At 49.7% G+C, this 15,082-nt stretch overlaps 1 long non-coding RNA gene across 5 annotated transcripts in view; it reads right to left on the bottom strand.

Moving 5' to 3' along the window:
• LOC123850948 (uncharacterized) overlaps positions 1 to 15,082 on the bottom strand; it is a 65,791-nt gene that overhangs the window by 18,891 nt on the left and 31,818 nt on the right. For 4 of the 5 annotated variants that reach the window (XR_010405493.1, XR_010405492.1, XR_010405495.1 and 1 more), the window contains exons 2-3: positions 3,873 to 6,612; positions 3,630 to 3,750 (exon numbers count right to left, since the gene is read on the bottom strand). The exons of the other annotated variant lie outside the window; for it this stretch is intronic. This is a non-coding gene — a long non-coding RNA (uncharacterized LOC123850948). The remainder of the gene's footprint in view (positions 1 to 3,629; positions 3,751 to 3,872; positions 6,613 to 15,082) is intronic. 5 annotated transcript variants of the gene reach the window in all.

The following is a 15,082-nucleotide window of genomic DNA, read 5'->3' as shown; positions in this document are numbered from 1 at the left end:
AAGAAAAATTTCATGCATTTCAAGCATTTGATGAACACCTCTTTTTGACAACTGAGGACTGACCTTTGAATTAAAAAAATATATCTCACAGAACTAGAGTAAATGTATATTTTCTCAACTTGATGAAGACTATTTATTGAGTATCTACAGCAAATACAGTATATGGAGAAAGTTTAGATGCATCCCTGCCAGCCCAGGTACCTGCCCTCACTGCTGTGGACTAGCCCAGTACTGGAGGCTTAACCACAGCAATATAATCAGAAGAAAGAAGAGCTAGAGGCAGGAAAGAGAACTATGACTGACCACACTGAAAACAGAACATAATCAACAAATTATTGGTAGTAATACAAAAGCTCAGCCAGTTTGCTGAATAAAGATAATATCATAAAGATGAATATATTTCCTCTACATCAGCAATGGAAAGTATGTTAAAATCGAAAATATTTTTAGAGTGTACAATTTGGGGGCACCTGGATAAAGAAGTGGTATATATATGGGTACACACACACACACACACAATGGAATATTATTCAGCAATGAGAAAGAAGGACACCCTGCCATTTGTGACAACACGGATGGAACTTGAGCACCTTATGCTAAGTGAAACAAGTCAGAGAGAGAAGGATAAATACTGTATGATACCACTTATATGCGAAATCTACAAAAGCTAACTCATGGAAAAAGACTAATGGTGTTTACCGAGGGCTGGAGGGTGGGGGACATGGGTAGATGTTGGTCAAAGAGTATAAACTTCCAGTCACAAGATGAGTAAGTCAGTCCTGGGGAATCTGCTGCATGGTGATTATAGTTAATAATTCTGTATTATATACTTGGAAGTTGCTAAGAGAGTAAAATTTAAATGTTTTCCCCACAAAAAAAGAGATGGTAATTACGCGATATGAGGGAGCTGTTAGCTAACACTAGGGTGGTAATCATTTTGCAATATATAAGTGTATCAAATCAATACTCCTGTACACCTTAAACTTACACAATGTTATTATGTCCATTATATCTCAATAAACTGGCGGGGAGACTTGAGTGTGCATAGAAATCACCTGGAGATCTTCTTAAAATGCAGATCTAATTCAGTAGAACCAGATGTGCCTGGTATTCTGCACATGCTTCTAACATGCTCCCGAGTGATGGCAATTCTGCTGGTCTGGGGACCACATCGTGGGTAGAAATACAGTAGATCTGCACTGTCCAGTTGGCAACCACTAGCCACATGAGTATATTTCAATTTTATTTTAAATTAATTAAATCTAAAATTTAGCTCCTCTGTCACACAAGCCACATTGCAACTCTTAATAGCCACATGTCACCAGTGGTTACCATATTGAACAGCACAAAAAATACAGAACACTTCCATTATTATGGACTGTTCCATTGGACATCACTGGTCTATCATTCAACTATTAGAATATGTAAAACTTGTATAGAGGATCAAGACAAGAGGATCAAAGCAAGAGTGTCAATGATTTACTGTCAGTCTTATAAGAAGTTAACTTGGACTTTTAGGTGATGACTGAGGACTGACCGAAAGTGACTGATTCTGAACATCACTGTCACTGCATTGGACGCAGGAGTCAAAAGCATGTACAATAAATAAGCAAATCATACAAAATGATCCAGGAAACACCTCCAAGGCGAGAATTAAGATCCAGAGTAATATAAAACAAATCAGAAGCCAATAAGAATAAAACAAATGAAATAGGTAAAGTAACAAGTTATATATTTCAGGATGGCAGGAGTGGGGAATGAGGAAAGCTTATAAATCACTAGGAATATAGCAGAAGAAGGACCAGAGGTTAGGGTTCATGGGTTGAAAACAACAATACCAAAAAAGAAACACTTGTTGAAAGCATCACAGACATAGTAGTGGTCAGAAATGTATCTGGCTCTAGTTTCCAAATGAATGAATGAACGAACGAACGAATTAATCACCCAACCAACCAAACTGGAGGGAGTGCCGATTTGGGGGCTGAGAAGGAGTGTGGAGGAGCAGGAATACAAATTGCGGATGATGCGAAGACGAAATGGAAGAAATTAAACCAGCCAGAGAGGGTCTTTGCACAGCTTGATAATGGTGACACATCATAAGTTGAGAATGATGACCTGACATTTCTATACCAGAAATTTAAAAAGAAAGAAAGATCAGATGAGGAGGGATTCGAGATCTCTGTTGGTGGAAACATTAGGGCAGGGTGGTGTCTCTAGGGCCCTAAGACCAGATTCTGCATTTGTTTTTTAACCACTGTATGATTTTGGACAAATCAGTTAAGCTGGCAACATTTCTTCATCTTAAAAAATGGGGTTAAAGGCAAATCTGTCCTACCTGCCTCTCAGGATTGTTAGCCTGATAAATAAAACCATGAATGTGACCTGAAGTTGCGCCCTTGGGCAGAAGCATGAAGGGTTGTTCCTGTGATGACTGCCGGTTCCGGTGAGCAGCCAGAAGGCTTTGGGCTCTGTGGTCTCCCTCTTGCCTTTCAGTTCTGAGCTGTGTGGCCTGGAGGGGACTCTGCCCATGGTCCCTGGGGCAGAGGGAGCTGGGTCACATCGTTGATCCTCATGCTTCTCAGCTGCTGCCCAGGGAGGTTCAGGGCTTTCCTCTGAGGACAAAGGACCCCAGGGGACAGAGAGCCCACTGGAGGCACCCCACACTGGGCTGGAGTGTCCAAAGCTCAGGGCGACCCCTACCGGAGACTGGAGGCAGGGGCATCCCCTTCCCCCTCTGCTCAACCCCTCAGGGCCAGCCGGCGCCCCCTCCCCCAGCTCCCCAGCACAGGCGTCCACAGGGTCACCATGTCATCAGCTCACATGCTAGTGAGAGACGATTTTAGGGGAGCTACCTGCGAACTCACCTCAACTAACCTGTGTGCGACTTGCAAGGACACGTTACAGTCTGCAAAGTGCTTTTACCCAACCATTCCAATAGTCCTGTGAGGAGGTTGTTAGGATCTATTTTTCCTTGATGTGGGAGCAGGCAGAGAGAGGAGAGAGGACACGGGAAAGATGACATGGCAGACGGATGACCCAAGTTTTAGATCGTCTGTATTCAAATCCTGTGCTGCTGTAGGCCTTCTGGGGGCACCCTCCCAACTTCTGTGGGCAGGCCACAGAGGGGAGGGCTTTTCTTTCCATGCCCCTGGCTCTCAGATGCACGCTGCCTGAAACTGGCCTTTCCAGTCCACACGGGCTGTCCTGCTTTTCCTCTGGGTTCTCTGTCCCGAGAAGAGGTCTTACTTTACTTACTTCTGGGGCCAACCTGGGCTTTAAAAGGATGGAAGCATCGAGAATGGCAGGCTTCTGCCGCCTCCTGGTGACTCATGAGCATTGCGCTGGCAGCTAACCCATTGCTGAATTCCACGAAATCCACTTCTTTGAGCTCATTTTCTTTCTTAAAGGTAAATACTCTGGGGAATTTTTCAGTTTCTACTGTGTCTGAACAGATTACAAATCATGATATCATACTATGAGCCTCAGATGGAAAGTCAGGAAACCTGACTCAAACCACTTGTCTTTTGTGGGATATTGGGCAAATCTTTGAGCCTCAGTTTCCTTATTTGTAAAGTGGGAATGCTGTCTGCACACTGGAGGGGTTGTGCGGGTTGAGTGGTGGGACATACCTGAGGGTCCTGGAGCGGGGCTCGAGAAAAGTCCCAGGTTCTATTGGCTCATCCTCCTGGCTCTGCAGAACTGTCGCTGCCCGTGGACTTGCACTGAACTCAAGTCAAGTATTTCAAAGAACTGTAGAATTGGAAGGCAGTGAAAGGCAGGCCACAAAGTGGTTTTCAGAGGTTCCCTATAAGGCTCCTTAGAAGTCGCCAACACCCCAAGCATTGCTCAAAACTCCTGTTCCAAAACCTCACCTCATCTCCACTGGGAAAAGGTTTCCAGAGCAAAACTCGCCTCTCACGAAGTAGTCCATTTCCTCTTTGAGCAGCTCTGCCTGGGAGCAGGCACTGTGGGGCCCCTCCTTGACTACACTTGCCGAGTTCCACAAGTGAGGTCAGAGGGCAGGCTTGGGGCCTGTGCGGTATTCTGCCAAAAATCCATTTGCTTTCTCCTTCGGTGGATTAAATTGGGGGCTACCTGGTTTTGCCTTTATTAAAATATCTCATTCTGAATTTCCCCGCTGTGGAGTGGCTTTGGAGTAATAGACTCCTGCCTTACAAAGCAGGAGATCTTGAGTGGGTCTCTTGGCCATTCATAGCTCCATGTGGAGTCCATACCTTGGCGCCCACAGCACGGGACTGCCATTGCTGAGAGGTAATCTGGGGACAGGCAAGCCTGGATGGGGTGAGGGATGGAGAGCAGTGAGGGAACGAGTTGAGGCCATCTGGGAAGAAGAGCACCCAAAGCTGGAGGTTGGAGAAGCATCCAGAAAAGGAGTAAGAGGACAGTGGAAGACGGTGTGGCCGTCATTTGACAGTTTGGCAGAGGAGATGCTGAAAATCATCTCATTCTCAGCCTGGGCCACTTATGGGAACCATAAGAAGTCACCCAGCCCGGAAGGCTACACAGTTCCCCGTGTTCTTACTGAACCTGAGTTCGGACTTTCCGGGAGGAAGGGGGAGGGAAAGGAATGACCATGGAGGACCAGGTCCCCCGACTCCTGCCTCTCCTTCTATGGGTGATTACAGCAACATTTCCCTATTGTGCTACTTGTGGGGCCTCTAGATGAAATAAATTCTGCATGTTTTATCCCCCCTGCTAGATAGTCGGTGCCTTCAGGGTAGGACCTGGGACTGATTTCCTCATGTCTCTGGAACCTCACAGAGTGCCTGGTATACAGCAGGTGCACAAAAATGCCTGTTGCATTTAAATGGCCAGCAAGTCATCTGAGTCATTTGAAGTTGGAAACCTGACATCATTCAGTCTAGTAGCCCTCAAACCTGGATGTGCATTAGAATTATCTTGGGAGCGGGGCGCCTGGGTGGCTCAGTCGTTAAGCGTCTGCCTTCGGCTCAGGTCATGATCCCAGGGTCTTGGGATCGAGCCCTGCATCGGGCTCCCTGCTCGACGGGAAGCCTGCTTCTCCCTCTCCCGCTCCCCCTGCTTGTGTTCCCTCTCTCTCTGTGTCTCTCTCTGTCAAATAAATAAATAAAATCTTTAAAAAATAAAAATATTTAAAAAAAAAAGAATTATCGTGGGAGCTTTAAAAAAAAAAAAATTAGTGCCCTAGTCCCTACTCAGACCAATTAAATCAGAATCTTGATAGCAAGATTTTCAAAGTTTAAATGCCCAGAGAGAGGGGCGCCTGGGTGGCTCAGTCGTTAAGCGTCTGCCTTCGCCTCAGGTCATGATCCCAGTGCCCTGGGATCGAATCCCACATGGGGCTCCCTGCTCAGCTGGAAGCCTACTTCTCCCTTGCCCATTCCCCCTGCTTGTGTTCCTGCTCTCTCTATCTCTGTCTCTGTCAAATAAATAAATAAAATCTTAAAAATAAATAAATAAATAAATAAATAAATAAATGCCCAGAGAGAACTCATTACCTGAAGGCAGGAGGCAGTGAATCCTTTTATAAAGCTGAGAATCGCTTTCTAATGCATGATAATTACCCATTGTATTATGTTTGAGTTATCTTGTAATGCATTTTCTTAAAGTAGAGCCCATGTACACAAAATATATAGAACTTGAAATTTTTAAAAAGGAGCTAGGAAATACAAAAGGGAAAAAGATAATTTTCACTGGGTATTTAGAGACTTGCCCATTCGTGGAATGGCAAAAGATGCAGTATAATATAGTGCTTGAGCTGAGTATTTTTTAAAGGGGGAGAAATAAGGCTAGGGATGGAACTGAGTAAGAGAAAGAAGACCCCCACCTTCCAGTAAGAGTCTCTGTATGACCTGTTGGGGCAGATCCTGGTCCACAAACACCTTCTTTGGAAATCTGTGTGTATCTGAATATCCTTATGTTTAAATGGGGTAGAGCGATATAAATCTAAATGTGGGTTTTAGTTATATTGAAGGATCTGCTAAGAGAAGCTTGCGTGGCCAGCGCCTTGCCTGCATACACCCAGCTGCACGAAGTTGGCAGAGAGGATCTGCTGATCACAGCACTTCGGGACTAGAGCACGGTGGGAACAGGAAGCCCCTTGACACCTGTTTCTCTAAGCGTGGTCCTGAACCAGCAGCATGCACCTCATCTGCTGGTCCCTAGAACTACTGGTCGGAATCTGCATCATGGCAAGATTCCTGGGAGATTGACAAACACACGCAAGTTAAGAAGCACTGCGCCTTGGGGCGCCTGGGTGGCTCAGTCGGTTAAGCGTCTGCCTTCGGCTCAGGTCATGATCCCAGGGTCCTGGGATCGAGCCCCGCATCGGGCTCCCTGCTCTGCGGGACGCCTGCTTCTCCCTCTCCCACTCCCCCTACTTGTGTTCCCTCTCTCGCTGTGTCTCTCTCTGTCAAATAAATAAATAAAATCTTTAAAAAACAAAAAAAAGAAGAAGCACTGCGCCTTGAAGGGTGCCCCACTTCCCGTCTTCTGAAGACCACCTCCGGCGTCACATGGAGAGGCTTGATCTTTTCTTACTCGCCCCAGTAGCCAGTATGTACCTCTTCCAATATTTGAACCACCTTTCTGAGCCCTCCTGGTTTTTTCTGTCTGTAGGGAACAGAAAAAAGAAAGGAAATAGCTATCATCACTGATCTGAGGCCCAGAGGGAGAGAGGAAGAGATCAAAAGTCAACATCTGTGATTCTGCAAATAGAAAATGAGATGTTTCCCAGGCGGGCCTGGAAGGAGCTCTCGGGTGCGTGGCTGGTCCTCTGTGGTCCCATCTGAGGTGGCTGGGCTCCATCCAGAGCCTTTAAAGGCAACCTCAGGGCTGCCCGTGCCGGGGCAGTGGGAATGCTCAGGCAAGCTCCTGGGGAAACGTGGGGCAGATCTGCCAAGGCGCAGGTACCAGCAGGGCGGGTCCCTGGCAGCTCCTCTGCTCACTGGAGACCTTCAAGCAGGAGAAGGATGACATAGCCCCTGGATATAGGACACTCTGTACAGGTAACAGGCCAGTTACCTCCTCCTCATCCCCAGCTCTGAGCCAGTGCCTTGTCCTTCCTCTGTCTGGGGACCAGGTCTATCTAGAAAGTGATATAGAGTCTCAAGCCTTCTTTCTGGCGTTCTTGTAAAGTTGTTTCTCTGAGGGAAGAGCCGGAGTGTTCCAGAGCAGCCAGCACGCTGGGCTGGGGCCAGATATGGAGGGTTGGAGGACTGAGGGGATTAGTTGCTCTCCCAGAAATCCCTGTGAGCCATAGCTGGACGGGTATCCCCAGGAGGGCCCCCCACACTCTCCCAGTGTGCCCCTCCTCTTTTAATCGATGATACTCAAGGTAATCTGTTCTATAGGACAAGGTGCCCGTGAACCTTTGTTCTCCTTCAGCACCACACTTGGGTCAAGGCTGTGCATGCCCTTCCTTCCCATAGCCGGGGACCTCCCACCAGACAGGCTCACCTTGGCTCAGATGCAGTTTCCCTTTCCTTGTTCTGGATTCAGGCAAAGAGCGAGCCTCAGGAACATGGATTCCCCCTGGAGGGCTCCTATGGGGAGGGTGTTGGGGAGCTGTGCTGTATGCCATGAGGGGTCCTCCCCACCCTGCATCTCCTCACCATGGATGTAGAGGAGGCTGGGGGCAATTCGGTCCCGAGTGGCCCTGATCTGAGTGCTCACTGCTGCCTGGGGTTGTGCCTTAATTACTTAAGAAGCGGAGCTCGGTATTACTGAGCAACTATTCATTTCTGACCCAGAACCAGCCAAACAAGCAAAAATGGACGCACTCCTGGCTTGCAGGTTGAGAGTGGAAAAGAAATACTTTCTTTCTTTGGCTATTTTTTTTCTAGACGTTCAAGTCATGGTTTATTTGTGGATAAAACTTTAAATGTTGGTGCTCTTTAACCAGGAATTCCATCCTCCTGAGGACATATTCAGGGATATGAACACAGGGCCACACAGATGTTCCCGACATTGCCCCTTAAGATTACGTAATGTTCAACAAAGTAGCATAAATGTTCAATGAAAGTAGCAGAAATGTGGGGCGCCTGGGTGGCTCAGTTGGTTAGGCGACTGCCTTCGGCTCAGGTCATGATCCTGGAGTCCCGGGATCGAGTCCCGCATTGGGCTCCCTGCTCGGCAGGGAGTCTGCTTCTCCCTCTGACCCTCCTCCCTCTCATGCTCTCTGTCTCTCATTCTCTCTCTCTCAAATAAATAAACAAAATCTTAAAAAAAAAAAAAAGTAGCATAAATGTTCAACAGCAAGGACATGGTTAAATAAATTATGGTTCAGCTTTATGGGGGGACAATGATACCCAATAAAGGTAATAATATTTCCAAGAATTTTAATGACTGGGAATATACAAGAATCACGTGAATAGAAAAAAGTGGGATTCAGAACTGTATAAAAAATTAACAACTGTGAAACTATATATAATGTGGATGCTTATATATGTGTGTGTATAATATATAAGAGAAAAAAGACCAAATCCTAAATATGAAAAGAACCTATTTATAGATTATTTAATTATGGTTTTATTTGTTTACTTGTTTCCTTATGTAATCTTTTCTATATTTTTCACGTTTTCTTGTCAGAATTTAAAAATGTTTTCTCGGGAGGGAAATCTGTTTGTATAAAAGGCCCTCCTTGCTCTCTCAGGGTCCCCACTGTGCAGGCTGCCTGGCGCCTGGCTCCCCTCCTCAGTGAGGGGCACAGCGGAGGCCCCACCCTCCTGCTCATGCCCAGCTGTCTTCTGCTTCTCCAAATCCGAGCCAGCTGTGTGTTTGGGTCTGTGGGCCACCAACCAATCCTGCATGTCACCTGCGTCACTAAAAGGAAGCAAGGCAAATGCGAGCTCCAGTTTCTCTCCGAGGGTCCCCACCTGTCTTTGTGGGTCCTGGTTTGTCCTTTTCCCCCGACTCCAGGTCGATCTTCCCTTTCCACCTGCCAGTCCTAGGGACTTTAGGCCCAGCACCTGATGCAGGAATAACCACTTTATGTAGACTGCTCAACCAGCATCCACAATTGCATGAGATCTAATCCCCCCAAATACCTTTATTTCATATCAGTCATAGAGGTTCTGCCTCTCTGATCAGACCCACTGGATATAGTGAGGGGCTCAAAGACACACAGACAAATGCCAGGTCCAGGTGTTGATACCTAGACAAGCTACAAAGGCTGAACTTCTTCTATAACAGCATGCTCCCCCCACCTCCGTCTTTCAATCTTCAACACCCGGGGTTATCTGTTCTATGGGACAATTGGCCCCATTTCTGCAGCAAGTCAATAGCATGGAGAAAAAATAGGAGTGAAGAAGAGGGGAGAATGGATTGCTAGGTTATAAGAGAAATAAAAGACAGAATATCCAATGCAAGGTGTGGCTACATCCTGATTAGAATAAACCATCTTTGAAGAGATACCTTTTAGATAAATGGGGAAATCTGGGCTAGACACTAGATATTGGATCATCAGGGAATTACAGCTCATTTTGGTAGGTGTGACAGTGACATCGGAGTTCTGTAGGAAAATTTCTCATTTTTGAGATACATTCCAAAATGACACAGTGCTGGGGTTTGTGTTAAAATATTTTGGCAAAGAGGAAAAAAGGAAAAAGGGATAAATGAAGCAGGGGTGGAACATTTCTGATGATTGTTGAATTTGGGTGACAGATAACGGAGGTTCTTTTTACCTTTTGCTCTCTTTTTTGGATATGTTTAAATCAGCCCTGTTGGGCACCTGGATGGCTCAGTCGGTGAAGCGTCTGCCTTGGGCTCAGGTCATGATCCTGGAGTCCCAGGGATCCAGCCCCACATCGGGCTCCCTGCTCAGCGGGGGAGTCTGCTTCTCCCTCTGGCCCTTCCCCCTCTCGTGCTCTCTCGCGCTCTCTCTCTCAAATAAATAAATATTTTTTTAAAAAATAAATCAGTCCTGGGGCGCCTGGGTGGCTCAGTTGGTTAAGCGACTGCCTTCAGCTCAGGTCATGATCCCAAGGTCCTGGGATCGAGTCCCGCATCGGGCTCCCTGCTCTGCGGGGAGCCTGCTGCTTCTCCCTCTCCCACTCCCCCTGCTTGTGTTCCCTCTCTCGCTGTGTCTCTCTCTGTCAAATAAATAAATAAAATCTTTAAATAAATAAATAAATAAAATAAATCAGTCCTGTGTTTTGGGGCACATGGTGGGGTTTGGGCCTCCAGCTGCATCCCTGCCTGAGAACAGAGTGGGGAGCCACGCTAAATTCTTGATGCTCAGGATGCGTTCCGCCAGGGGTACAGTGCTCCAGGTGTCCTTTCCCCAGATGTTTCCCAAAGCTGCCGGGACAGAGGAGTACAGGTGTGGGGTGTCCCTTGTCCCGCCGCCTCTATGGCTGTTGAATGTGCTGTTCTTAGCTGAGCTGGAGGGGACTAGCATCCAGGACTTTCTGTGGTCCACAGAGAGCTGCAGGCTCCCTTTGCTCCATCCCAGTCTTGACGTACGAATCCAGCTTTGCTTGGGTTTACACAGGGAAAGACCCAGGTTTGTGCAAACCAGGAGTCCATGAATTCTACGCCTGCTGTGGCTGGGGCGGGGGCCGGGGCTGGTGCAAGCAGGCGGGGGCGCCCTGTGCCAGGACCATGCGCAGAATCTCATGGCAATAAACCAAAGGTTCCATTCCACCCCTGGCCACCCCCCGCCTCACCAATTAATAAATATTTATTCAGTGCAAGGACTGGAAGGGAACTTAGAGAAATGGTAACTCTCCATCTTAAAACACAAAGGCCCAGAGAAGTGTGCTGAGTGGGCGGCCCAAAGCCGCTCTGGCGGTAATTTGTCATTCTGGCCGGCTGTCATCTGAACACTTTCCTCTGGGAGGGGTGGGTCCTGAGATAGCTGGGAGGCCCGGCCCCCTGCACCTTGGAGACTGGACGCTGAGGGAGGTCGGACTCTCCGCACTCGGCCCTGGCAGCTGGGGAAGGGGCTCCTGAGCCGGGGGAGGTCGCTCCCCCCAGGTCAGTGCTGCTGCCCGAATCACAGGGGGGAAGATGAAGGTGTGAAGCGAGGCGGGGAGCGCCTGGGTGGCTCAGTCGTTGAGCGTCTGCCTTCGGCTCGGGTCTTGATCCCAGGGTCCTGGGATGGAGTCCCACATCGGGCTCCCTGCTCGGCAGGAAGCCTGCTTCTCCCTCTCCCACTCCCCCTGCTTGTGTTCCCTTTCTCGCTGTGTCTTTGTCAAATAAATAAATAAAATCTTAAAAAAAAAGTTGGGGCGCCTGGGTGGCTCAGTTGGTTAAGCGACTGCCTTCGTCTCAGGTCATGATCCCGGAGTCCCGGGAGTCCCGCGTTGGGCTCCCTGCTCGGCGGGGAGCCTGCTTCTCCCTCTGACCCTCCCCCCTCTCATGTGCTCTCTCTCTCTCATTCTCGCTCTCTCAAATAAATAAATAAATCCTTAAAAAAAAAAAGTCTAACAGAGATCAACTCAGGGTGTTGGCGGGACTGGTTCCTTCTGGAGGCTCTGGGGAGAACCCATTTCCTTGTCTTTCCCAGCTTCTAGACAAGGTCTTCTGCATTCCTTGACTCATGGCCCCTTCATCTATCTTCAAAGCCAGCAGCAGAGCACCTTCAAATCTCTTTCTGACCTTCCCTTCCAACATCACATCTCTTTCTCTGACTCTGACCTGCTTCCCTCCTCGAAGGACCGTTGTGGTTACATCAGGCCCACCCGGATAATCCAGGATAATCTCCCCATCTCAAGATCCGTAATTTACTCACATCGGCAAAGCCCATTTTTCCATGTAAGGTGACATATTCACTGGCTCCAGGAAATAGGACCTGGACATCTTCCAATACCATTATGTGGCTGACCACGCCCTCCAATAAATCCTCATCCTGTTTCAGAAAACCAAGAACTGTTTCAATTACCGTTGACCCTGGAACAACACGGGGTTAGGGCTGCTGACTTCCTGCGCAGTTGAAAATCCATATATAATTTTTGATTCCCTAAAAACTTAACTACTGATAGCTTACTGTTGACTAGAAGCCTTATTGGGAACAGTCAGTTAAGAAAAGGCTATTAAGAAAATCATAAGGAAGAGAAAATACATTTGCGGTACCATACCGTATTTATTGAAAAAAAATCCACGTGCAAGTGGACCCACGCTATTCAAACCCGTGTTGTTCAAAGGTCAGCTGCTTTGGCAACTGGAACCCCTGACTAGCATTGATACAACACTTGGAATTGTTAGAGCTCCGGCTGGGATCTGCTTTCTTTGAAGAAAACAGAACTTCCAGAGAGCCAGCTGGACCCTGCCGGCAGGCATTCCCAGTAACTTGCACACCTGCTTGACTCCCATCACCTGCAGTTTCTCCAGCTGGGACCTTCGCTGGCCTGGTGCCTCCCCACAGAGCAGGTGCTCCATTGGGGTTTCAGGATAATAGGGGGGCAACAGGCAAGAAAACCTGAAACAAATCCACACCTTCAGATTCAGTAATCCCTTTCCGGATAGCTACCTGAGGAAATGCGGACTAAGAATGCACCTTGCTACACCTCCCAGGGAGGCACCGGGGCCCACAGCCCCCCTCCCCTCTCCCCCCCCTTCCGCCTCCCCCCGCAGGCTGAGGAAGGCAGGTGCTCCCCACCACTCCCAGGGAGTCAGGCCTGCTCCTGCCTGCGGTGGGTCAGTGCTTGCCCTGTGCGCGACAGCCCTCTGGCAGCAAAACCGAGTCACCCCAGGAATGGAGAGAGCCAGAAACCCATGGAAATGTGGCAGAGGCCTCAGGTCTCAGAGGGCTCAGACGGGGGCGGGGGTGGGGGGGGCAATGCCAGAGGTGGAGAGAAAACACTCTCCCTCCCTCCCTCACTCCTGTCCTCTCTCTCCCCCTCTCCCTCCCTCCTTCTCCCTCTCTCCCTGCTCCCTCTCCCCCCTCCCCCCCCCCCCACTCTCTCTTTCTCAGCATCATTGCATCTCTTCCACCATCCGGTCCATTCGCCTCCTCTGTTTACCATCCTAACATGGCCCAACCTGGCTCCCCAGCCCTGGATCCACATGACCTTCTAGCTTTGGGTCTACTCCAACCAGCAAGTTTCTTTTCTGTCTGGTATTTCGCCTCAGTTGCTTGATCAAGCTTCACCACTCAGGGGTCAGTGTGTGGATGGCCCACCGATCACTGGCCGTGGCCTGGGCAGCTGGAGTCTGGTGGCCTCTGCTCACGGATCAGGGGAATTGCTCTCTGTGGGTGGGGGCAGCAGAGCCACAAATCCAGATTCCAGGGCCCCACCCCAGACCTGCTGAGTTGTACTTGCTGGAGAGTGAGTTTTGGGGAGGCAGATGACAAAGAATCTCCCTAAGAGGTTCCCCTGCCCTCTAAAGTTTGAGAAACCGCGAGGGAGTAGAGTTGGTCTTCCTTTCCCTACCATATGTGTTCAAACCTGAGCTGTCTCTGGCATCCACACTCTTTGGAGGAGGTGCTTCTCTCTTGCTTTTTTTCCCCAACATCACGGCCTGTGCTGCTCCCCCCCGGGAACAGGGTTGGCATCTGCAGGCTGGACCTCCAGGCTGGCCACCTGGCTTCACACTCTCGTCCCCTGCAGTGTCTGGCCAAGTGGCTGCCAGCTGACCTCCTAGGGCAAGAGCAGCTGACTTGCGCTGGTGAGAAAGGTCGAGTGCGCACCCTACTTGAGTAGGAAGCTCCCAGTGCATGGGGGAGCTCACATGGGGTCCCCATGTTGGGACAGCAATGGCCTCCACTGGACACACGGCCAGGAAAGGCCACTTCTGGGTTGAGCCAGGCTTTCCACTGTGATGGCCTCAGTCCACTGGGAACAGTGGGAAGAACTGGGAGACTCACAGTGGATATGAAAGCCCGAGGCTGCACAGGGCCACACAGCTGAAGAGATCCCCCTGCAGGAGTGCGAAAGGGCTAAGAAATCAGGTGTTTTGCAGACTTCCACAATCCAATTCCATGCACAGGTATCAAATCTGGCGGCGGATGCGCTGAGCACAAATGAGAGGAACTCCAGGCCTATCCTCTCTCTGGGGGGTGACGCACACATGTGCAACCAGAGACTGGAAGGTGGAGGTAGAAGAGCTCGCCAGCCCTTTCTGCCCCCATTATAAAGAAGCAACTGAGGCCCAGAGAGGTCGGGAGTAGAAGTTCAAAAGCCAGTTGGTGGCCCAGGCACATTCAGTGCAGAAGGCAGAGACGGGAAGGGGACACCAGTGGGGGCTAGTGTGGGGCCGGCCCAGGGGGCATCTAAATAGAGCTCTGAAGAGATGGGAGGTGGCAAAGGAGAACAGTGGGAGGGGCATCCAGGAGGCAGGGAAGGAATGACACACAACCTGGGGACCCTGGTGCTCACTGAAGGACAGGAAGAAGCAGCCAGGGGGAGAGCCTGCTACATCGTTTGTGGGCTCCATGCCAAATAAAACTGCAGGGCGCCTGTTGGGTCAGGGAAGTCATGCTCCCTTTCCCACAGTCTGCTGGCTCCCACCTCCAATCAGAGACCGCATGACACCCAGGGATTCCGGGCTCTGCCCCAATATGCACTTGAACCTCCAGCAAGAGGAGGCAGGAGGTTCTGGCCAAGCCACCAAAGCCAGCCCTGAAGGGGACGGCTGCTGACCCCCACCCTGAGGTGCCATGAGATGTGGCCCCACCCTGACCCTCCTCATGCCTGTACTTAGACCCTCGAGTCCGTGCCAAGTGACCTGGGAGCCACCCTGGGCAGAGGACAGCAGTGGCTGCAGGCCAGGGGTACAAGGGGCAGGCCAAATAGGGACTAGAGCCCCAGGGCTCAGAGAAGGAGATGAAGCTCCACTGTCTGAAAGACAAAACGACTAAGAATTTCAGGGCAGCAACTGCAAGAGCATCGAATCCCAGAGGAGGGGCCCCCTTAGGAGCCTTGGGGGCCTGTGTGACGGCTCGGCTCACATGTGCACGAAGCTGGCCCTGGCCAGGGGACCTCGCCTGCAGCCCTCTCCTCCATCCTAGGGTCCTTCATCCCCAGCTTCTGGACAACTGAACAGCATCAGTGCCCACTGGAGAGGGAATCGAAGAGATGAAACCAGGAAGCAGTGCAGATGTGCACAGAGGAGGCCACATGGGGGGGCGCAGGGCAGA

The sequence above is a fragment of the Mirounga angustirostris genome, unplaced genomic scaffold (assembly GCF_029215605.1).
Source record: "Mirounga angustirostris isolate CCGP_5_RB_7025 unplaced genomic scaffold, mMirAng1.0.hap1 SCAF_10, whole genome shotgun sequence".
Lineage (NCBI taxonomy): Eukaryota > Metazoa > Chordata > Mammalia > Carnivora > Phocidae > Mirounga > Mirounga angustirostris.
Note: the sequence above shows the minus strand (reverse complement) of the source record. Positions and strands in the feature narration are given on the sequence as shown.